At 43.2% G+C, this 24,771-nt stretch overlaps 1 protein-coding gene across 4 annotated transcripts in view; it reads left to right on the forward strand.

Moving 5' to 3' along the window:
* The first annotated feature begins 21,173 nt into the window (after positions 1-21,173).
* Positions 21,174-24,771, forward strand: part of syt3 (synaptotagmin III) — a 33,926-nt gene continuing 30,328 nt past the window's right edge. For all 4 annotated transcript variants that reach the window (XM_062409056.1, XM_062409057.1, XM_062409058.1 and 1 more), the window contains exon 1: positions 21,174-21,422. The gene's annotated coding sequence lies outside the window, so the exon portion shown is untranslated. The remainder of the gene's footprint in view (positions 21,423-24,771) is intronic.

A 24,771-nucleotide genomic window follows, 5' to 3' on the forward strand; every position in this document is an offset into this window, starting at 1 on the left:
ACATTTTCTCAGGCTGTCATACACAGTCACACACACAAACACTCCCCCAGCTCCTTGCTCCAGATGTGCGTTTATCTTTCCTACTTTCTCTGTTAAATACCCTCTCGCCATTTCTCTTTATTTCTCTTTGGTTCTCCCTTGCTCCCCGTAACGTGCCCGAGGGAAGCTCTTGCCACGGCTAAGGGCCACCAGAGGGCCTGCTTGTGGGGGTGTAGAGAGTAAGCGAGAACATAGGCGAACCCACCTCCACCACATGTAGACCTGCCAAGAGCTCTTTGGCACAAACTGTCTCTTTCCATGTGTCTCAAGGACGTCTGGTAATCCTACTTGAATCTCTTGCTTAAACAACCCTAAGGCCAGGGGGAGGGGGGGGGGGGGGGGGGCTGGCCTGCATTGGCCACCTTCATCAGCAGGAGACAGCAGAGTAATCTGAGGAGAGAGGAGAGTCTGCCTCTCTTGGCGTCTGCATGTGTAGGATGCTGTTCATCTCAAAACTGCCCCAAAATAATGAGCAATCAAGAAAATGGTTATTCTCGCAATTCAATTAGCCTGATTAAAGAGAGGGCAGCAGACTACTCGGCAAGCCCTACAATATAGTGTATTTTTATAGGTGTGTGTGTGTGTGTGTGAGAGAGAGAGAGAGAGAGAGAGAGAGAGAGAGAGAGAGGGATAAAGAGTGACTCTCCAAGGGGTTCAGCTGGAACACGGCATCAGCAGTCAGAGAGAGATATTAACCATTTGCTCTCTGATCGGCAACCTGGAGCAGATACACAATCTGGTCAGCGAAGTGTCTGCCAGAGGAGATACACAATCACACAGCGTCTCCATCAAAGATTCATTAATCATTTATATTTCTGATTCTGTGGCCTGAAGTGTACATTTAGTCAGTTTGCACTGGCCAATGATCCCCTTGTCTTCAGCTGTCCACAGTGACAACAACAGTGTGGCCTGTATTCATGTGTGTGTGTTGTGTGTGTGTGTTGTGAGGACGTGAGGGAGATTCTGGCAGTGAGAGAGTTAACCGTAAGTTCAGCTTCCAGTCTGACAGTGAGAGCCAGATGGTCATGTAGAGCACTTATGTGACATGAGCTTACACAGCTCCCCAAGTGAATCTATGCGTTTGCAGTGGCATGTGTTAATGAAGGCAGGGCTACACAACTCTTTGGAATTTCCACATAAAGAAACTGTGAAACAACGAACATTGTTCAATATAGAAAGAATAACGCAGTCAGTAAGAAGGTGGGACGAAGGAAAAACTAAATTAACCAGACTTTGGAACATGTTGTGAATCGAGGATGTTGTGAATCGAGGATTACAGCCAGCCATCCCACAACGTTCTTAGTTATGTGATGATTTTAATGGATTCTTGAAGATGGTTTGATTGTTTGTTCCTTTTTCATGTGGCCACATTTAAGTGGGGAGATGGTTTCTTCTTGGGCTTTTTCTCTCAACATTGGTAGCAAATTTTTAGCGAGTAGAAATTTTTTAATCTATTTTTATTATTATTTATTCCATTTTATTCCATTTTGACCTTCAGGACCTCTGACTGGAATCAAGATGTAAGAAGTTACATTTATCCTTTTCCCTTTCTTAAAAAAGACATTTACTTAAAAATAAACACATCGAAAGATAACTGTATTAAGATATTTCATATGTCCTCCTTTTCTATATTGTTCATATGTATCTAAAGGTTTTCAAATAATTAGGTAAACAAAACAACATGAAAAGGTTTCTTCACACTCATTATTTTCACTATTTTCACTATTTACACTGGTCCGACATCTAGGTTCCATTGTGTCTGAACACTCTCTTTACACTCTTGACAACCCAGCCCATAAACATCCTCATCTTCTTCAGACTGCTGACTTTGGTAGGACGAGTCTCTTCACAGAGCTGTGTCTCCTGAGCTGAATCTGGTACGTGGTGGCTCTCAGCTGATTCCTCTGCAGCTGGGCCTGTGTCATCAACGTTAGCAGCTGCAGTCCCATCACTTGGGTGATCCAGGTCTTCAACCCCGTAACTGGAGTGTGGAGCGGCTGAGCCTGGGTCATCAATGTCTGCAGCTGTACTCCCATCGCATGGGTGATCCAAGTCTTCAACACTGTCACAGGAGAGAAGAGCGGCTGAGCCTGTGTCATCTGGGTGTGGTACAGCTGGAGCCTCCTCCACCCTGGGCTCTTCCTCAGCCACGCTATCGGAGCAAAAGTTCTCATCATTGTCGTCTTCCAAATCTAAGACCCTCATTTTGTCCAGACAATCCATTAAACTGAAAAAGAACGGAAATCAGCTGATTAGTCAGTGAACACTCAATCAACAACTTATTCCATTGATACAACTACGACTAAGACCAGCTACTTACTATGGGCTTTCCATGTTATCCGCCAGGTGGACCATTGTATGAAAGGGGTGTGAGAGACCCCTCTCTGGTGGGAGCCTCCTCTTTGGGTCAGTCTGTAGGAGGCCTTTAAGGAGGCTGGTGAATGAACTACTTCCTGTCTCTCAACAACAGAGAAACTTCTTTCTTTAGTAATGATATGAACAACTTACTGTGATCAGGTCACCCAGGCTTCTAATATCACTCGTCCATTCCTCGGCCTCGTTGCCAGTCCAGTACTCACTTGGGATCCACAGGAACAGAACATGTTGGCAGATACTTTATAATGTGTTCAACATTTTAAAAGAGCTACAGTCTTATAGTGGGAGAAAATAATAAAAACAGGTTAATAAACCTTCATCCACAACACTGGTTCGCACCAGTGCTCGTCCTCTGGGGGGTGTATATTCCAGCCTTGAGGAGGTGGTGAGGTGGCTGACCCAGCACTTCTACAATACCTCTCATCTGGAGAGAGGATATAGAGAATCACATCAGTCGACATCCAACATCAAGACTCCTATTGGATTTGGGCAGAATGTTATAGTCTTTGCATTTAAATCGACACATATTTGAATACTTACTTCCTGGTACTCACAGTTGACCGAAAAAGGTTGTTTGGCAAGGTAGAGGAGTACGCAGGCAAGACCCCACATATCGATGGCCTTTTATTCACGGAGGCCATCGATATGTGGGGTCTTGCCTGACTCCAGGCTCCAGGGTAACTTCTGGTGACCTGTGAGTAAAACAAGAACCAAAAGAGCTAAATCCACTTTTGGTTTGATTTGATTTACAAATCGTAACCATGGTACTACTTGCATAACACTAACCCTTAACCCAACCCAAACCCAACCTTAACTTTAACCTTAACCTTAACATTAACATTAACATTAACATTAACATTAACATTAACATTAACATTAACATTAACATTAACATGTCTTTCCTTCAAATTTTATGATCTATTCTGAGTGGGTTCACTTTTTGTTCCCTTGAGAATTCTGACTTAGGTCCAATAAACATGAGTAATGAGTGTGCCCACCCACCCAAACACATATACACACACACACACACACACACACACACACACAATTAATTTCTCAATTGCATACAAACACACATCTCTGACAGATATCAGCGTTCGTGACTCCTCAGTCATTTACCCATAATTCCCCTCCCTTCTTTCCTCAGCTCCCTGCTCTCTCTATCTCTCTTCACTTACTTCCTCCTTCCTCCTCTTTTCATTTCCCTCGGTCTCAGTCTGGTGGCTAGAGTTAATTGGCTGCTGTCTAATTGCTGCTCATTAGCCTGAGTAACAAAACATGTGAGACGTGGCAAACAAAAACCTTCCTCTGGCTCTCGCTCGGCTCTGCTCTGGGTCTTTGGAATTCCCATTCCGGTGTCATTCCCCATCCCTGCCTCATAGCGGCAGTGAGCGCAATACCTGCTGCTTGTCGCTTCACTCACCCTGAACCGAACATCTGAAAGACACAGATGAGTAAGTTTGATGCACAATGAGAATTTGAAACTTAACAAATCATTCATTTCGGGCTGTTTGCTTACACTCATGATTAAACTAGAATGTGCGTACCTCTGCCAAGGCCCAACAGTCTCCTTATTCAACCACGTTCAAATTCATTAGATCCAGTTACATCAGAGTCAGTAACTGTAAATTATTTGACTTATGCACCGCTCCATCATTACGCTGCTGTTAAACTACTGTTATTTACTACTGACCAAATTTACACATCATTTAGTTCACTATAGAACATAATGATTAATACACTGTTAAATTACTGTTAAGCTCCTGCGATTCTACCTTTGACATTCATTTTTGCACATTTGTTTTGTTACATTTTTCAATGTATTTCCTGCAAATCTAGTACTATTATTATTGATTATTATTTGATTGCAGCTTTTTACTTTATTAACACATTTACTTCCTTTTACCCCCTGATTCTTCACCTACAGTGTATAATATGCACACGAGGTAATGTACACAGACACAAGACCAGGCATATGTTTTCCTTCACACACATTGTAGAAATCCTCATGGTGCATGCAAGCACCCACCCACATGTGCAGACACACACATCAGAGAGGCCAGCCTCCTCGCCCACACCCTGTTTGCATTTGGCAGGTTCTTTATATTTGGGTAATGCCCCTCCACGGAGCCTGGCCCTCTAGTCTCCCCTCCCAATTTAATCCATCATAGAAAAACCTTGTGGGTTTAATTCCTCTCTCAAGGCAAAGTGCTTTGCTGGCATGGCAGTCAAATCTATACACAAGGAGTGCATCAAGCTTTAAAGTGGACATCGCCACAGCAGAGCAGTTTAGTCGGAGTGACATGAAATATAGACTATGCTGTGTCACCGTAGAACAAGGGAGGACAAAAAGCAAAAAAAATTTTTTAAAAGGGCTGCTGCTGTCCTCAGGGTGTGTGGTGCGCTGTGGTGAGAAACGAGAAAGAGTGAGATGGAAAACACAATACTCACAATAGTACACATACACAGACACACACCGGCAAACCTTGTGATATGCCAAGAAAATTATTTACTACTCAAGAGCCGGCCCTAAATGATTAGATTAGTCTCCTGGCTCAGTGGCTTCTGTAGCGCAAAGAGACAGGACGGGATGAGACATTAATAATGTTGGAGAGACAACACAAGAAATGAAAGAACAGTGAAATGATAAGAAATGAAACCCTGTACATTTCAAAATAGCTCTAAAATCAACCCAACATAGGTTTCAGTGAGTCCGATCTTTTTCTCCCACCATATAAACTGATCTTTGCAGCCACGAAATATTCATCGTCCAGTCAGAGGGCGCGAAAATCTGCAGCGTCACTCAACTATCATCAACCAAATGAAGTATGAGAGGATGTTTGTTAAATTCAGGAGAGTGACTTACGAGTAAATGTGAGTTCAACAAATAAGTAAACTTGAGGGCACGGATATTTTTTTAACTGATAATAATAACAACGTGTTGAATGACAATGTGAAAAATGACTCGACAATGTTAAAGGGGTCGCCGTGGTAACAACCCTGCAGAGTTATCACCTGAATCGGCCTCTACCCTCAGTGTTGAGGTGTTTTATAGTCGCCTGGCCCATAAACTTTACTGTTTTAAATCAAACTCACCCCATTCATGCTGCCGTTTTCCACCGTTTTGAAGGTAATAAGCTCATAAAAATCCAACTGTACCTGGACCTGTTCAGCATCAAGTAGCCGTTAGCGCTGTTTCCGGTCCCTGTTAAACACTGAGGGAAACATCTGGCTCTTACACTGCAAAATGCACCAGCTAGTAGCTTTTCAGTCCTTTGGTAATGATCTGAAAGTTACAATAAATCTCCAGGTGAAGGGAGCTGTAAGGTTGATGATGATTATCTATGGGTTTGTCAATGATAGTTACTGCCTAATACTATCCCTTTTCGATTCAAATGTATGTATTGGCTGTAGCTGCTAAAAGTAAATTACTATGAGATATGGAACAAATGGAAACAAAATAGTTATATTGTAAACAAATTGACAAACAATAACTGCACTCAGACCTGCTGCAACCAACATGCTCACACCCGTAGATATCAGTTCTTTTAATGTGTTGATTAACATTAAGATCCATGTGGAAAATGTTGAAAAATGCTGTATCTCTCAATGTTTTCTACGGTTGTAATAAGACAATTCCTGGATCCGCACCTTGGTCCATGTCCCATCTTTCCGCCAAGTTTTGTGGAAATCCGTCACGCAATTTTTTGTGTAATCTTATTGACAAAAAGCTACTTCCAACCCCCATAGCAAAATGATTTGGCCCAGATGTGGCCCACACTGACAACCAGCCAAGTAACCTTGCTGAATTATGACACATGGGCGGTCCGCTCCTGTTTACCAGTATCGCATGTAAACCCGACTTTTGGTTATATCTGGGCTGTAATCACCATATCCGTCATTGGCCAAATCATGTTCACATCACAATTACACTTGCATGTTTGCCAAGAAAGTTCCTGAAGGAGACAATATTTAACATTTGTTTTGGGATATCAGGTCCACATGTGTTACTTTACAAGTTCACATCCATTTTGTTCGGGCTACAAAAGGCCACAAGTGCCACATCATTGCCTTTAGTGGCCCACATCTGTATGCTATCTGAAACTCAGTGCTGTCTCAACAAAATGTCTTCTTGTGAAGAGCAAATTTGGTTAAAAAATTCAACAATGCAAGCCTACCTCTGCACAATCTACAGCGCTCAAAACTCACTGGCAACAGAAACAGCATGCTGCCCCAGTGGCCGCCATGCGAGGTGGTAGAAGCTCCATGTCACCTTCTTCAAACTCTACAGCCCTGTGTACTCTTGACCTCAGCATGAGCAGATTATGGGAGACTCTACTTAAACTCACTGAGGCTGCTGGAGGGGTTCTTTGCAAGCGGCTCTGAATGGAAGAAAGAAAGAAAGAAAGAAAGAAAGAATGAAAGAAAGAAAGAAAGAAAGAAAGAAAGAAAGAAAGAAAGAAAGAAAGAAAGATAGAAAGAAAGATAGAAAGAAATAAAGAAGGAATCCATTCTTGAAAGCATTGAATGCTCTGATGAGAAATTAAAGTGGGGGATGCCAGCAGCTCATGGGTGAAGGGGTGTCACAACAGAGACAATGCAGAGCAATAGAGGAAAGAGAGAGGGATGATGAGTGAAGAAGAGAAAGAAGGAGAGCGTGAGGGAGAGAGAGAGAGAGAGAGAGATGTGGGCGATTGTTCCTATGAGAGAGTTGTCATGGTAACAAGTCATCATGATCAGCCTGATGATGATCAGAGAAGACTTTTGGAAAGGAAAGTGCAAATACGTACAGACGACATGTAATCACATGAGACAGGAAATGCCAATACAGCGTGCCACTGCGATAGGTCAGAGTGGGCTGCGTGTGGCAGAATCTCATTTTAATTTTGCACTTATGTTTCAAACTTTTTATTACACAAACAAGCACTTAATTTACCCGATTAAGCTGGAGTAAATCGAATGAACGCTCAAATTAATTGGCTTGTTTGTGCTCATTTATTGCTAATGTGTGTGGCTGCATTTGCCATCAGATATATCATGCAGCATACAGTGTCCACAGTGTGAGCAGTATCGTGCCTGATCTTAAAGGCCCAGTCCACTCACTTGACTTCAAATTGTTGCAGTTCAATTTGTCAATATTTGGCAAACGTAAATCTTCACTCATTAAACTCGCCTTTTTTTATTCCCTATGCAACTGCAATTTGGACACCATCAATAACTGCCTAATGCCCACTTAACTGGTTATAACTAGTTATACTTAATGAGCAAACACATGAACCTGAGGAAGGAGAGGGAGTTGCTGGGAACAGTAGAGACATTTGCTTTTCAGAACTTTGGGTAATGGAACTCTTCCTTCCTTGTATTTGGTCATTGATTTGGATTTGTACCTCTGTCGAGGAGTTCATGTTTTCTTCTTGTTTCATTTTTACTGTTTGTGCACAATTATGCAATATCGATTGGACCGATCACCATGACACTTTGAAGGTGAAAGGATAGGGTATCGCTCGGGAAACGACCCATCCAAATTTGGCTGTGGTTCCCGATCAGGGGGAAGATCTAGGAATTATCTGACACACCCACCAAACGATCAAAAATGTACCTTGAAGCCTGTTGAACATATAGGTTCAAGTGAACCTGTTGTTAGACCCACAAACTGTGGAAAAAACAGTGCAAACTTTTTTGAGATTGAACGTGTCCCTTGTTTCCCTCCTCTGTGATCATCTGCTCCATCCTGATTTGTTTCTCCTGTGTTCAGTCATCTCTACCTCCCCTGTGTATTTAGTCCAGTGCTCCTTGTTCTCTCTTAGTTTTGAGATGTTTACAAGTCTTATATTACTATTTGAGGAACAGCAGCCGGTTGTTTTGTTTCACCACAGGAAAATTTCTGGCAGAAGTTAAATACAACCGATGTTCTGGTTTTTTTTATGCTGCTGAGAGAATAAAACTTGGTGAGCTATGGGCACCTTTGACTGTCTGTCCCCTTTGGCAGGTCAAGACAGATCACACGCACTGATCTGAAAGAGATGTCTGTGTCTCTCTCCTTTTTCTTGCTTTGCCAAGAGGGACACCCCGCCCACTTCTTCTGGTGAGAGTCATAGTATCACGTTAGAGAACATGGCTGGTGAAGGTAAGAACAAACACTGCAGAAAGGGACTGGTTGTGTGGAATGATTGTCTTGCAGTCAGCCTTAATACGCCTATAGTGGTAAACTTTAGCAGCTCTAGGGGATTACCACAGATGACAATTCTGGGGCCTTCAATCTCACCACACTCAAAGTGTGAAGGAGTTGCTATTTGACTATAAAAGTCAGAAATCAAAGTGCAGGAAGTTTGAATTATAGCAGACATATGATTCTTTTTCAGTGTTTCAGAGACAGGAGCTAATTATCAACCTGAATGAGAATAATACGTCTCCTTTAACCATTAAGTTTAAAAGCACAGATCCTGAATCATGCTTGTGCTAAGCATTTCAAATAAGAAGATCATGGGATCATGAAGTGTCTATATCTAGACCACTGTACCTCATATGAAATAAATCCCTATCTGCTTTTGTTCCATAGTTATACATATTGTTATTCTGGATCCTAACATCGCCATTAAAGTGTGAGTAGCTCTCTTCTTTTACCCTTTAACTGCTTTAATATTTTGAGGTGACCATCATACATATGCAATTAGGAAGAGAAGAAGACGAGTGGAAAGAAGTCCTAAGCGCTTGTAGAAAAAAGCTGGCAGTGCCATCTGAAAGAGCCTTGTCCCCACTGAGCTGCTGAGGTGAGGTAATGTAGCAACAACCAGCAATGAGTCTGTGGGCTGGTGTCACAGAGGTAGCTAATCTCAACCTATGTCAGGGGGGATGCATTATTCATTTGACTTGTACTGCTTTAGGTAACAACAGGTGTCAAATTGAGCAGTAAAGGATTTGTCTTTCGAGAGTCTCGCCGAAGGAAATATTACCCTAAATAAATGAAGGGAAGAGAAGTCCCCTCTCAAGACTTTTTTCCTGAGGCATCTCTTTAAAAAAGTTTAGTATAGCAAACCGCTGGGGTTTTTACAAATGTTGGTACCACCATTAACCTTAATATGCAACCTGGTGCGTTTTGGTCCCCTGTAGCTCTGTGCTAAAGTTCATGTTTCACTTCCCTCGGATTTAAGATACAGCAAAATATTTAAAATAATTTCTCACCAGAGATTGTTAATCCTATGATTAGATTATGGTGTTCAAAGGTTACATTTGCTATTGCTTAACACATTTTGTGTCTTGTGAACACAAGAACACATGGGGGACTTTCTCAAAGAAGAATTGATAAGAATTTGGTGATCAAACGTTAAGGTCGCTTTGATCTCATGAAAAACATTTTCTGTCTCTGGAACATGACAGTTCAAACACCTTGTGGGAATTTATTTAAATTTTGTGTGAGCATCCATAAACAAATTTATACAGAGTTCAGGGTGACCTCATGCTCAACATTCAATTGGGGATGCGTTCAAAAAGTCAGAATAATCTCTATTCCTAACTATTATGCCTTGACCCTGATGGGATATCTCACAGGGTCAAGGAAAGATGTGAAGCAGAAGCTGTAAGAAATTAGGAAAAGAGAACCACTGTGCGGAGAAATTACTGCTCTATCTAAACTTTGCCTTTTTTTAAATAACAACTTTATTTATACCAGAAGATATTCACAAAATGTGCAGTACTCTGTGCTGTAGACTGTGTGCTGACAGTTAAAGTAAAGTTTCCTGTCCAAAATAGAATGGCAGTTCAGATTAGATGCAGGGAACATTAATTCATCACTTACGTAGAGGTATTTAACACAAAACAGATTTAATAAAAAATTTAACCAAAAGGACTGAAATGCTGAAATAATATAACAACGTGATGAGAAAACCTTATATTACTGGTGGGGAGATTTCGTTGTGATGATGTTGTGAACTATAAATTTGAACAGCTCTTAAAATGGTGGACATTGAAATACTTCCAGGTCATTTCACTCAGTTAGGAAGGATCCTATCAACAAGGCCTATTTGAACGCAACCTACAACTCCGGATGACCAGATTAGAATCTGGGGATCAAAGGTCAACATCACTGTGACCTTACAAACACGTTTTGCCTTGTTACCTTAAGTATTAGAGAATATGGGTCTGGAAAATAAATGTATGTAGACTGATACTGCACTGGTTCGTGGAGGCCTAAAACAGTTTGGCACTTCTTGTTATCTCATAAAATTATAATGTGAGTCAGTGTGAAAAATAATTGGGGGACATTGGAAACCCCCTAATGCTCCTTTTTTCTTATGGGTTGCGCAAATAACCTTTTAATGCATTTCGCAACTTCAACATTAAAATAACATTGTGCCTTATGCTTTTAACAACTAAAGTCTAAGTCTCTCTCAACCTTTCTCTCTGGGCTCTTCTCCCCTGCAGCATAGCTTGGTCTACTCCCTCTAATATATCGGCACATGTGTTGTGATGTTTAGATGCATCTAGTCTCAGTGCTTTGCTGTGTGTGTGTTGTGTGTGTGTGTGTTAAACAAGTGCCTAAGTCTCTTTTGTGTGCACTTGTCAGAGGGGATAATTTGTCCCATATAAGCAAGATATTGTCATGCTGGAGCTTGTTTTAGAGGAAACACGGTTTCTGGGCTGACAGTGGCTGCTGCCCCCGGCCGAGCTTTTACTTTCTACTCTCTCGGTCGCATCTGGTTAATTTTCCTTCCTCTCTTTTCTTCTCTCTTCCTCTCCTTTCCTTGTCTCTTCACCACGCACCCCTGTCCACCTCTGTTGTGCGTCTCAGCCTCCCTCTATGCACTGCTGTGACAGCTAACAGAGGTCTCTGTTTACCCTCATTCATCAGTCAATCATCGCTCGCTGCAGGGTTCCAAACACAACTATTTTCCATCCTTGCCATCACTGTTTTCACATTGACGACAAAAAAGGTTGACACATAATTATGAGATGTTAATTCATCGAGCTGCGATGGACTTGTACATTTCTTTTTCTTTTTTTTTCAATTTACAATAATATCCGGCCACAACCCATTCCTGCTTAATTCTTTGGGGGAAATATGTAGTGACGGACAAGATATTATCATCTTTGTCAGTGTGAAAAGTGGGGCAGAGAATATATTATTATGTGGTCGGTGTAATAAACTATCACACTAAGGGATTCTCAAGATATATTTTGGTCCATTTGGTAATTGTTATATATCAGAAGCGACACTATAATTATTTTGTCAGCCTGATAAAGAATTAATGTAGATCGCTGTAAAAGCTCAGTAGGAAGATCTTGAATTCTCCCAATATGTCATCAATGGATTCGCAAAAAAAATTCTGAATCTTTCTCATGTTCATTTCTCTCCTTTTAAATTATATTTACTTAAGCCAATTCAATATAGTGTGCCTTATTCTGTTGCATGTATTTATATGAATAAATCACAGTTTGAGGGCTATTTTTTTAAATGTGATTATATTTTTAGCTTTTGAGCCAAATGCATGTCAAATTACCATAGCAGTATTTTTAATAAGGCGTTGATGTTCTCTGTGTTGTGTGCCCCATTAGGTTTTTTCGGCACAGTCTGGGGGAATGATTAATTCATCAGTAAGCTGTCTTTAAATATGAAAGTGCATGCCTCTATCTTGACAACAAAACTCACAGTTGGAGGACTTGAATAATGCGCTAGTTATCTGTTCTTACCAAAACCACGGCCAATGACTTATTTTTCTGTGAAGAGAAACAACGGGGCCCGAAGTAGCTTTAAGGAGAAATATCTGCATAGCGGTAACAAATGAGGGAATGCCGACAATGATTGGTGATCCTGGAAACATCAGCTATACATCACATGGAAAACAAGCATCAAAAGCACACTATTCACCATTTATTACATTTATTACATTACATTACATGTCATTTAGCTGACGCTTTTGTCCAAAGCGACTTACAATTTTATTACAATCAACATTTATGAGGGGCCATTTAGGGGTTCAGTATCTTGCCAAGGACACTTAGGCATGCAGATGGGAAAGAGCGGGATTCGAACCAGCAACCTTCTTGTTGCAGAATACCCACTCTATTCCCTAGGCCACCTTGCCTCCTACCATGTCAATTTATAATGGCAACAGAGAATCTCCAGGGGCCGAGGGATCACTTGACTTAAATACGGGCTAAGGCTGGCACTGTCATACCACAGACCATCTGTTTTTTTGGGCTGATAAATTTAACGTCTTGTTTTTTCTTTTGATGAAGATGATGATTGTGATGTGATTCTTAATTTTACATATGGAAACTAAAGCCCTGCGGCTGAATTTAAGTTATTCTCATTTTATTGGAAAATGACCCCAAAGGGAGCCCTGAGGGACACCATATTTTAATTATGAATATGGCTATTAATGGCTAATTCCTATGTAAAGAGATGGTGGGGTAATAGTCCTGAGCAATGTCTCAATTTGCATTCCCTCTGTGTGTGTGTTGGGATCCAAACATCCCTGTGACCATTGTCCCTCTCAAAGTTTATAAAGCAAAAATGTAATGTGTGGACTTGCTAATTGTCATCCCTTTTATGCGATGGGATGTCTTTCGGACAAAACTTTAAAACCAGAAATACTGAAACTAGACCTTATGTATTAGTCTTTGGGCTATACACAGCATGGCAGGGCTTGGCTAACAATGTTATCCTAGACTGTCTATTCAGATGGAAAACAGCTCTCCAAAAGTGAAGCTAGACCATCTTGATCACTTCCTGGTGGCTGTCTGCAGTGTAGCTCATAAACCCTGCCTCCTCCATGTTAGCAGATGGGACATGGACCAAAATAAAAGTACACATCAAATGATTTTTTTCTCAAAAATGGTTGCTATCATTTTAGGTTCTGGTTATCACATCGATGTTGGATCAAGGAACTTATAAGTCTGGTTGTAATTAGTCAAAACTAGGTGAAATGTCATGATTGACAGGATATTGATGGGACTTTGATACTATGATACAAAACCACAGACAATACTGTGCAGACTCTGGCTCCAGATTAAGTGAAAAGCGTAAAATGGCGGCGCTCGTATCTGAGATATTTTGGCTCCATTTTTGTACAATTGGAGGAAGTGGAGAGGTGTTGTCCACCTTCAGATACAGACTATAGTTAGCTAGCTTGATTGTTCTTTTGATAGGTCTACCATATACAGGGAAGCTTTATTCAGTTAAGGTTCTGGTTGAAGGTCACTCGGCTTCACAACCCCCATGGACTTTATAGGTGACACCTTGAAGGGAGCACAAACGTCGAGGGCAGGGTCTTCCTACGAAAACATTTTTGATCACAGATTTGTGAAAAGAGTATTGGCTATATTACCTTTAAAGAAAAGCACTTTGACACAATACCCAGATTTACTCCAGACCGATCACGGAGGGTCATCGTTTTCCCACTGGGGATGTTACCATAAACCAGAGAAACATATGTATGTGCCTCCTCTCTTCTTGTATGAGGCCTGCAGGAATATTATAATCTAATCATGACTCCAATAAGTCTCATTCTAACTAGATCATGGACTCTGTATATTTCTCATCCAGGTTTCCATGGTATGCACACAAACACACACACACACACACACACACACACACACACACACAAACACACACACACACACACACACACAGCAACGTCATGTTCCAAATAATCTGCGACAACCACAAAACAAGTAGTTTCCACAGGTCCTGCAGGCATACACGTATATATATATTTAAATTGTGCATTGTAACAGTGTGTGAAAGTGTGTATATATAAATATAAAGTGTGTATATATACACACTTTCACACACTTTCACCTCACAACATGATGTCCTATGATTTTTCTTTTTGTAATTAAAATTTGAATAAATATATATATATATATATATATATATATATACACACTTTCACACACTGTTACAATGTCATTATTTGAAACATTTCAAAGAAGTTGCTGTTTTATGTTTTTAAATGATGTATATGTTTGTTTTGTCCTACGGGGACCAATAAAGTTTATTCAAATTACAAAAAGAAAAATCATAGGACATTATGTTGTGAGGTCCTTTGATTTCATAGGACATCATGTTGTTAGGTCCTTTGAGAGGCTTAGCTTTAATGGAAAGGAGAGTTTTGATGGACAGGACTCAGTTCGCCTTTGGTGGTTGGGGAGATATCCACCAGCAAGTAGTCTCTGGATTACAAATTGGTTCCCAGTTTTACTGAACTGCTAATATCATGTCATCCTGGGAATATCTAGAAGATTCTTCTGCTGCCTCAGGTAAGACTCTGAAAACAGTGGCCTGTGTGTCACTTTCTGCACTGACTTCATGTCCGAGAAAGATCAACTCTTTGTTTGTGACCTGAGGCCAATGAGGTTTTAGCTGTTTGATCTACAGCATCAACATTATCTTGTCTGATCCGTTTACTGAAAACATAAATAACTTAAGTCATCAGGTTATCAACGCAATGTCGGTCAAATGTTTAGTCTTCACATGGTCTTAAAATGACAACCAGAGAAATGCAAAGACATTTGAGTCCTGTTGTGCGTTATTTCGTATTGTGTTCTCTGAATGTATCTCTCACACTGAAAACACACGTCACATAATCTGTATCCACCATCTCTCTTCACAGTTTCACTGACAGCACCTGACGCTCAGGACTGCCTCACGATCCACAGCAGCTCTTCCTCCTATTCAGTCCTGGAATTTCTTGGGGAAGGCGGCTTTGGAACAATCGTCTCGTCTATGAACCTCATCACCAAAAAGATGGTGGCTTTGAAGATCATGAAGGACACCAGGTCCGCCCGGGACGCTGAGCATGAGGCAGGACACTGAAGTCTTTGTTAAATTCCTGTGCTCAGGTGTTGTCTGCTCCATCAGAGCATGTCGCTGCTCACAAACTGCTGATAGTGTAGTCTTATCACGTCTCCTCTCCTCTCTTCAGGTAACCATGCTGAAAGTCATCAGCGACCTGGATGCTGATCTCAACAACATGGTCAAGTTCCATGAAGTATTCCAGCACCTGGGCCAGACCTGTTTGGTGTTTGAACGGCTGGACATTAGTCTCTATGACCTGCTAAAGCAGCGAGAGTGGGAGCCGTATCCTCTCCATGAGATCCGCCCAGTTGCCAAGCAGGTATGTTGCAGCGATCAATGCATCATGAAACCAACACTCTTCTGTTAAAAAGATCCCCTAAACCTAAACCTAAACCGAACACCCAACAATAGCACATGGAAGAAATAATTCTAAATGTTGTGTATTCTTTGTGTCCCTGCAGCTCTTTGTGGCCTTAGATGCCCTGAAGGGTCTCGGGGTCCTGCACACGGACATAAAACCAGACAATGTTATGTTCGTGAACATGAAGGATCAGCCACTCAAGGTTAAGTTAATTGACTTTGGCTTAGCCGTGATGGCGTCCCAAGTCTGGCTGGGGATGAAGATCCAGCCGTGTGGGTACAGGTGAGTTCATCCTGCACAGCATCTGTTTAGCAACGTTATTTTCTCTGCCCTGAAATGTTCCAACAGATTTTTCATCTGTGGCTCATGTCTTTCCTTCTCAGGGCTCCGGAGATCTCTCTGGGTCTTCCATTCACCGAGGCCGTCGATGTATGGGGGGTCGGGTGCGTACTGGCGTTCCTGTACCTGGCTCAAAACCTGTTCTCCTTAAAGTGCGAATATGAAATGGTATATATCACATAACCAATTGGATTTTTTATTCATATTTATAGAGAATGCAAGGGGATGTGATTCTCATGATGTGTACTCTGTCTGCAGATGAAGGACTTGGTGACAGTGCTGGGCCTGCCGCAGGACCACCAGCTCCGTGCTGGCAAGTACAGCGAGCGATTCTTCATCGAAGAGGAGGGTGAAGACAGTCCATCATGGAGACTGATGGTAGAGTAAACATGTTCTTGTATGTTTGGGAATTTTAATGGAGCATGTTTAAATCATACTGCCCTGTTCTCATCTTTATTTATTTTTGTTCCTTCAGACTGCAGACGAATACAATGCTGTTAATAACGTGAAAACAGAGGAAAACGAGAGCTTCATCCAGCAGCTGGACTCCCTCAACGGCCTGATTCATGTGAGTACTCACTCATGAGTTGAACAAGTAAAGACTGGATCTGCACCAATTATTTATCTTTCATTCGGGAGCTTGATCATCTGACCTGAAACCTGTTTTAAAATCCAGATCCATCCAAAATTGGGGGCGGCTGAGATGGGAGACCGCATGGCCTTTGTGTCTCTGTTGGAGGGGCTGCTGCATCTCGACTGGGATCAGAGGATCTCTCCTCGTCAAGCTCTGAAGCTGCCCTTCATATCCATGAGCCACCTGAGGGAGGACGTCCGCAGCAGAGACTAGTTAGTGCCCACATGTCCTTTCACACTGGAACAAAACACATCAGGTTGGATGGATGGATGGTTTGAATTAATTTACAGTGACTGATTTACTAATTGATTGTCTTCCTTCATCCAGTCGGACCACCTCCGAAGAAGCAATGAGGGTCTGCCCCACTGAGGACAGCGTCCACTGTTCAACCTCAGACAGCGGCTACTCTGGCTCCATGGACCAAGACTCCTCGGATTTGATGGAGGCTCTAGACTCCCCAATTGCCACCAGTGAACTGTCCTGGTGTTCTGACATGACAATAGTGTCCCCAGACACCACCTGCTCGCCGACCTTCAATGACACCAGAGAGAAAGTCTCCAAAGGGTCTGACCTGCAGATCCACTCCAGCGTTACCTGGGTCTGGTCGCCCATCAGAGATTATGACGACAGTGAGGAACTCTACAAAGGGTCTGACCTGCAGATCCACTCCAGCGCTACCTGGGCCTGGTCGCCCATCAGAGAATATGACATCAGTGAGGAACTCTACAAAGGGTCTGACTTGCAGAGCAACCCCAGAGATACCACAGTCTGGTCGACCATCGGAGATGATGACACCAGTGAGGAAGTCTCCAAAGGGTCTGATCTGAAGAGCAACCCTAGAGATACCTCGGTCTGGTCGGCCATCAGAGATGATGACACCAGTGAGGACGGCTCCAAAGGGTCTGATCTGAAGAGCAACCCCAGAGATACCTCGGTCTGGTCAGCCATCAGAGATGATGACACCAGTGAGGAACTCTACAAAGGGTCTGACCTGCAGAGCAACCCCAGAGATGCCTCGGTCTGGTTGACCATCGGAGATGATGACACCAGTGAGGACGTCTCCAAAGGGTCTGACCTGCAGAGCAACCCCAGAGATACCTCGGTCTGGTTGACCATTGGAGATGATGACACTAGTGAGGAACTCTCCAAAGGGTCTAACCCGATGATCAACTCCAGCGATACCTCGGTCTGGTTGACCATCGAAGATGATAACACCAGTGAGGATGTCTCCAAAGGGTCTGACGTGAAGAGCAACCCTAGAGATACCTCGGTCTGGTCGGCCATCAGTGATGATGCCACCAGTGAGGAAGTCTCCAAAGGGTCTGATCTGCAGAGCAACCCCAGAGATGCCTTGGTCTGGTTGACCATCAGAGATGATGACGTCAGTGAGGTAGTCTCCGTAGAGTCTGACCTGATGATCAACCCCAGAGATACCTCTGTCTGTTTGATCATTGGAAATGATGACACCAGTGAGGAAGTCTCCTGGAGTTCTGACGAGGCCTCAGACATCACCGCTCCAGCCAAAGCTTCCTCGAGTGGAAAAAAAAAGCTGCTGAAAAGAATAAGAAAGAGAATTAGAAAATTCTTCTCATGCCTCACATGCTGCTTCCGTCCAAATTTGGAAGACTGAACTATTTTTGAGGGATTTAACATGCTGAACTTCTTACCAAACTTTGCAGAAAATGAGAAAGTGGTGAAAATGTACACTACCGTTAAAAAGTTTGGGGTCACTTAGAAATGTCCTTATTTTTCCAAGAAAAGCACTGTTTTTTTCAATGACGATAACATTAAATTAATCAGAAAAACACTTTATACATTGTTAAAGTGGTAAATGATTATTCATTGAACTATCTACATAGGTGTATAGAGGCCCATTTCCAGCAACTATCACTATATTGTTCTAATGGTACATTGTGTTTCCTAATCACCTTAGAAGACTAATGGATGATTAGAAAACCTTTGAAAACACTTGCGCAATTATGTTAGCACAGCTGAAAACTGTTTAGCTGGTGAGAGAAGCTATAAAACTGGCCTTCCTTTGAGCTAGTTGAGTATCTGGAGCATCCCATTTGTGGGTTCCATTATACTCTCAAAATGGCCAAAGAAAGAGAACTTTAATGTGAAACTCCCCAGTCTATTCTTGTTCTTAGAAATGAAGGCTATTCCATGCGAGAAATTGTGAAGAAATTTCCTACAACGGTGTGTACTACTCCCTTCAGAGAACAGCACAAACGGGCTCTAACCAGAGTAGAAAGAGAAGTGGGAGGCCCCGGTGAACAACTCAGCAAGAAGACTATATTAGAGAGAGTATATTAGTTTGAGATATAGACGCCTCGCAGGTCTTCAACTGGCGGCATCTTTAAATGGTAGCCGCAAAACACCAGTGTCAACGTCTACAGTGAAAAGGCGACTCCGGGATGCTAGCCTTCTAGGCAGAGTGGCAATGAAAAAGCCCTATCTGAGACTGGCCAATGAAAAGAAAAGATTGATATTGGCAAAAGAACAGAGACATTGGACAGAGGAAGATTGAAAAAAAGTGTTATGGAGAGACGAACCAAAGTTTGAGGTGTTTGGATCACACAGAAGAACATTTGTGAGATGCAGAACAGGTGGAAAGATGCTGGAAGAGTGCCTGACGCCATCTGCCAAGCATGGTGGAGGTAATGTGATGGTCTGTGGCTGCTTTGGTGCTGGTAAAGTAGGAGATTTGTTCAAGGTAACAGGGATTTTAAATAAGTAAGGCTATCACTCCATTTTGCAACGCCATGCCATACCCTGTGGACAGCGCTTGATTGGAGCCAATTTCCTTCTACAACAGGACAATGACCCAACGCACACCTCCAAATTATGCAAGAACTATTTAGGGAAGAAGCAGGCTGGTATGCTGTCTGTAATGGAGTGGCCAGCGCAGTCACCAGATCTCAACCCCCTTGAGCTGTTGTGGGAGCAGCTTGACCGTATGGTACGCAAGAAGTGCCCATCAAGCTAATCCAACTTAACGGGAGGGGCTTCAGGAAGCGTGGGTTGCTAATTTTTACAGATTACCTCAACAAATTAACAGCTAGAATGCCAAAGGTCTATAATGCTGTACTTGCTGCAAATGGAGCATTCTTTGACGAAAGCAACGTTTGAAGAACAGAATTTATATTTCAAATAAAAATCATTAGTTCTAACCTTTTCAATGTCTTGACTATATTTTCTATTCATTTTGCAACTCATTCAATTAATAAAAGTGTGACTTTTCATGGAAAACACGAAATTGTCTGGGTGACCCCAAACTATTGAACGATAGTGTACATATTCTGAAAATTGGCTCTGCAAGGCCCCCTGGAACCAGCCCCTAGGTTTCCCCTTGACCGATCTTCACTAAAATCGGTATATAGGTGTATCATGACCAGCTACAAAAAAAAAAGTCGCTAGGGGTATAATGAAAGTACTTGTCCGAGGGCTTTCATCAGATCAACTTCAAACTAAGATTAGTGTCATCACAACAAGATGGAGGTAAAACACATCAAAGTCCCGGCCTGATGACGTCTACTAAGAATTTATGACTTAAAACCCCAGCGCCCCCTGGTGGCAACAAGAAATGTCTTCTTTTTTGCTTGTCTTACACTTGGATGTATTCCTCCTCATCCACTGACCTCAACCATATCAGACTGTATCAGATGTGTCTCAAGACATTGATAATGTTTTAAAGTCAACTCGCTGTGAAATACGAAATTGCTGTAACTTCCGTGTTCATGGTTCCATCTCACTCAAACTACATGTGTGTGTTAACATCCCCCCTGAAGATATTCATATGGTTTTACGGAATGGTGTTATTAAAGCAAGATGGAGAAAAAAACTGATTTAACTGAAAAAAACTGATTTAAAGATCGATCGTTCGTCACACCGTGTGACCGTGGCGTGGCTTCAAAGTTTGATTAAACGCCATCAAAACACGAGGTTCTGTACCTCAGACACATATTGTCCAATCAAGACCAAACTACAGACACAAACACGCACACACACACACACACACACACATACACACACACACACACACACACACGCACACACACAGACAAACAGGCCGACATCCAGCACGTCCTCTTCTTCTCCTCCTCTACCTCCTCCCATCTCCTGGACGCTATGCTGTAAATAAGCATCTTATGTGACCCCCCCCCCCAGGAAAAAAACCACCAACCCATTTCCAACAGCACCACCACCACCACCACGTCCCCAGGGGCATCTGCAGAAGTATTATTATCTAATCAAAGCTCTAATAAGACCAAACAAGATCCTGGGGCCTTCTTACACACCCACCCACCCTCCCAACCACCTACCCTCTGGGCTGAGAGTGGCCATTAACCACCCTCCACCCCCTGGTTCTCAGTAACACACACACACACTCTTTCCCTCTGCACTCCCTACATCAGTCTTTAGCACTGGCCGGGCTGTGGAGGCAGTGAGAGGAAAGACACAGTATTAGTATTCAGAGCACAGGGAGGAAAACCAGAAGAGAGAGAGAGAGAGAGAGAGAGAGAGAGAGAGGGGGACAGTGAAATAGAGAGGAGGAAAAAACAGAAGGAGGGGGTAAAATATAAGAGAAGAACACAGGAAACGGGAGGGAGAAGAGGGGAGGGGAGAGATATCATATTGTTCATTTCTCCCTCCCAGTCTACACCATCTCCTTCTCCTTCTTCTTCTTCTTCCTCTCTTCTTCCTCTTTTTCTTCTTGCTCGGTGCGTCCTGGAGAGGACGGCAGATAGAGGCACGGACAGAAGGAGGGCGGACTGCCCCTTTAACAAGCGTCGCATCTGACTAAAACAGCGGAGCAGCTCGTAAATCGGGAATCGGACGGAGAGGGAGGCAGTGGGTTCTGCAGCGCCGAGGTAGGGAGACAGTCCCCATGTTTTTTTGTTAAAAGGCTCCCGCAGGCAGCGATGAGTCCAAGGCTCCGTGGTGCGATGCGCGTTATTCGCGTCATCCATGTACCTGCTTCGATCCCGCAGATCCCGCACCGTGCACTGACGCTGGATCTGCCCTGAATCCAGCATCATGTTTTCCATCAATATTACATGTGTGTTAATCGTGTCCCCAACATTTTGCATCCTGCCATTGGTGGCTACATGTTCCCGAGCACATAGAGTGGACATGCATGTACAGGCAGTCCACATAGAAAGGGTGCACGAGCCTGTGTAACACGTAACATGTCTGCATTACAAGTGGATCAATGGCAGCTCTCCTCACTGGTGATGATGATGATTTAACTTTTTTTTTCTTCTTGATCCCACGCAAACCCCATTAGATGCAAGCCGAACAGACAGTGGGGTGATGCGAGCACGGGCACGCGAAAAACACACAGACAGGTTGACGTGCGTAAGACGTGCGTAATCCCCCCCCCCCCCTTCCCCTCCCCATCCCCTGCACCCTCCTCTCCACCCACACCCCACCATCAGGGAGGCACCAGGTCCTCTGGTTCTCAAAAAGAGAGAAAAAAGACCCACTGAGACCCACTGACTCACCGACTCTGACATAGCAGGAGGTGAAAAATGAAGTGAGGGCGGCCCGTTGTCTGTGTGTGTGTGTGTGTGATTACACTCCCTGTCTGTAAATAGGTCCCCCTCTGCAGCTCCAGTGGCTGTGTGCCGGAGACAGGAAGAGCAGCACCAGTATCTCAGGGTTTTCCTGGCTGCACGGCCACTCGCTTTCTATTTCCGGTTTCATGTTATAGATAATTTAGTCACTGGCAGCTCCAAATGGGCCAACGTGCTGAGGAGCTGTGAAAGCCTGAACAGCAGCCTTTTTGAATGTGTGAATGACTGTGCGATAGAAATAGGTGGAGATAAAAGATCTTGCTCGGATGCGAGTGCATGTCCGATTGCATGTTTATAGAGATATATGGTCTTAGCCAGATATAACAGCCCCCTGTCTCCCATCTCATGTTGTTTATTTGCTGAAAGGGTGTCCAGGAGCTATTATAGGACAGGCTAAATTGGAACAACCTCGAGGCAGAGGCTCAGCAAAGCCATTACCTCTAGTCAATAGACATTAATATCCCCACGCTCAATCTTGGCCTCATACGGCGCCCTCTCTGTCCCGTTGAAACACAGCACTGCTCCACTGGAGTAACCAGAAGGATGGGTTGTAGTAGCCCGATCTGTTTAGCCCTGTGCATCAATCCGTCACAGACGAATAAGCAGAGGGGAGCGATGATAGCATTGTGTCACGCAGACCTCGCTGTGGCCTCAAAAAGGAAGTGATGCAAAACAAAAGGGTGGATATGCCAGAGCCGGTGGAGCGAGGTCATGACCTCCCTGAATCAGGGGCCATCCCGGAAAATGGCGGATGATCTAAGGGTACAAAAGTACATCGATTCGAGGTGGTACACAACATGATGCTGCTCAGCAGGGTACAACGGAGCAGACAGCATCAAAGTCTGGAACAGAGAGGAGCGGGGTCACAGGGCCAAGTCGCCCGTCTGTGGCGTAGCAGCAGCTTGGAACCGACGTGAATTTAGAAGGAAGACTGTTAATGTGAAAAATGTTGTGAAAGCACAGACATCGCAAGTGTAAAATTTGCTTAAACACTTAAGCACATTTGCAGACTTTATAAAAAATAACAAATAAAGCATTCGGGGCAAGGATGAGAGGTTCAATTAAAGATTACTTCTAGGTACAGATGGAAACAAAAGAGAAAGCGTGGCAGCAGATAAGAGGACTTGAAAGCAGGTTCAATGAAATCCGCTTGAAACATCCTATTAGGTATATCCAATGGATTAGACTCCTTTGTCTACGGGAGCATTATGTTCACACACAAAAACCAGTCTGACTGTTCTCAGTTAAATTTTGCAATTATGAAAGTGTTCAGTGTTCGTAGACAATTTGCCTACGAACTAAAAGCCAGATGATGATATAGGGTTGCAATAGATCACAGGGCTGTGGTGAGCATCTTCTGCTTCTCATTCAGCTGGCAGCAGCGTTTCAAATGCCTTATCACTGTAAATCCCCAACCAGGCTGAGGTGTGTGATTCATCCCTCGGAGACAGATTCCACAGACAGATTTCAGGTTTCCGGCGCGCTCTCTAACATGATCCTTGTTACTGAATACAAAAAAAAGCAGCCCCTTTGATTTTTCCTTTTTTTGAAAAAAAAAAAGGTGTTCGGATTCGTGCCGGTTCCAGGATTTTTGTTCTGTTCTGACTGTTTTTGTTGGAATATCTGAGAGATGGGGAAAAACCAGCGGAATTCTTCTGTGATGAATGCTGAGCCAAATATCCAAGAAATCCAGCGCATCTATTCAAAATATGTATTGGTGTATGCCCAGGCAATAAGATTCAGGAGCACTGTGTCGACTTTTTTTTTTTCTTTGCATTTTGGATGTGCTTCCTCAGTCTAATTTGTATTGGATTTTGGGGATTTTATTTTCTCTGCTCTCCATGCACCTGATGGCAGCTCCAAATCTCCCTGCCCTGTGCAAATACAAGAATGATCCCTTCATTATAAGGGAGAACAAACATAGACGCCTCATCTGCTTTATCGCCTGTAAACTACATTGAGGAGGTAACGACTGGACAGAGCCAATCAAAAAGAGATGTTTAACTGGAGGGGCCGGCCAGGGGGCTCAGTGTCTTGCTCAAGGACACCTGTGAAGTGTTGAACTCGCAGCAGCTCTGACTTCGCAGCAGCCTTGTTTCAGGTGTTTCCCTCAGATTTCACCCCCCTGATCTGACTGACCGGCTTATTTTCGTAGCACGACCTGCAAACTCGGATTTATCTTACTCCATCTTGTGATTAGATGGTGACCTTGCACTTGGTCCAGTCTCATCTGCCCGATTGGACAGTGACCTTACTGGTGGACTGGTCTGTGTTGTGGCGTATTTGTTCCCGGGGAGTATTGATCCCGGGCAGAGCAGCAGTCAATGGGAGCATCTGTGGGAGGTTTAGTGTTGCTCTCAGCACTTCAGTTGAAAAGTGTGTTTCTGGGCATGACGGTATCTAAGTGGACAGTTTCGTCGACACGTGTCTGAAGACATATTTATCAGTAAATAACGAGAAAATATTTTGCCTGTTGTAACTTGCATCCTCAAACCCGTGATTACCATTGTTGCTGTGTCACCCTCGCCGGCGGCTTCCTATGTGATTTGTTTCGGCCCATCTGTACTCCAATTTCTTTCCCTCCCTCTTTATCTGTCTCGCCACCAATTTAATGTCAGCATCTCTCTTATCCCTCCCTCCCCTT

The sequence above is a fragment of the Platichthys flesus genome, chromosome 16 (assembly GCF_949316205.1).
Source record: "Platichthys flesus chromosome 16, fPlaFle2.1, whole genome shotgun sequence".
NCBI lineage: Eukaryota > Metazoa > Chordata > Actinopteri > Pleuronectiformes > Pleuronectidae > Platichthys > Platichthys flesus.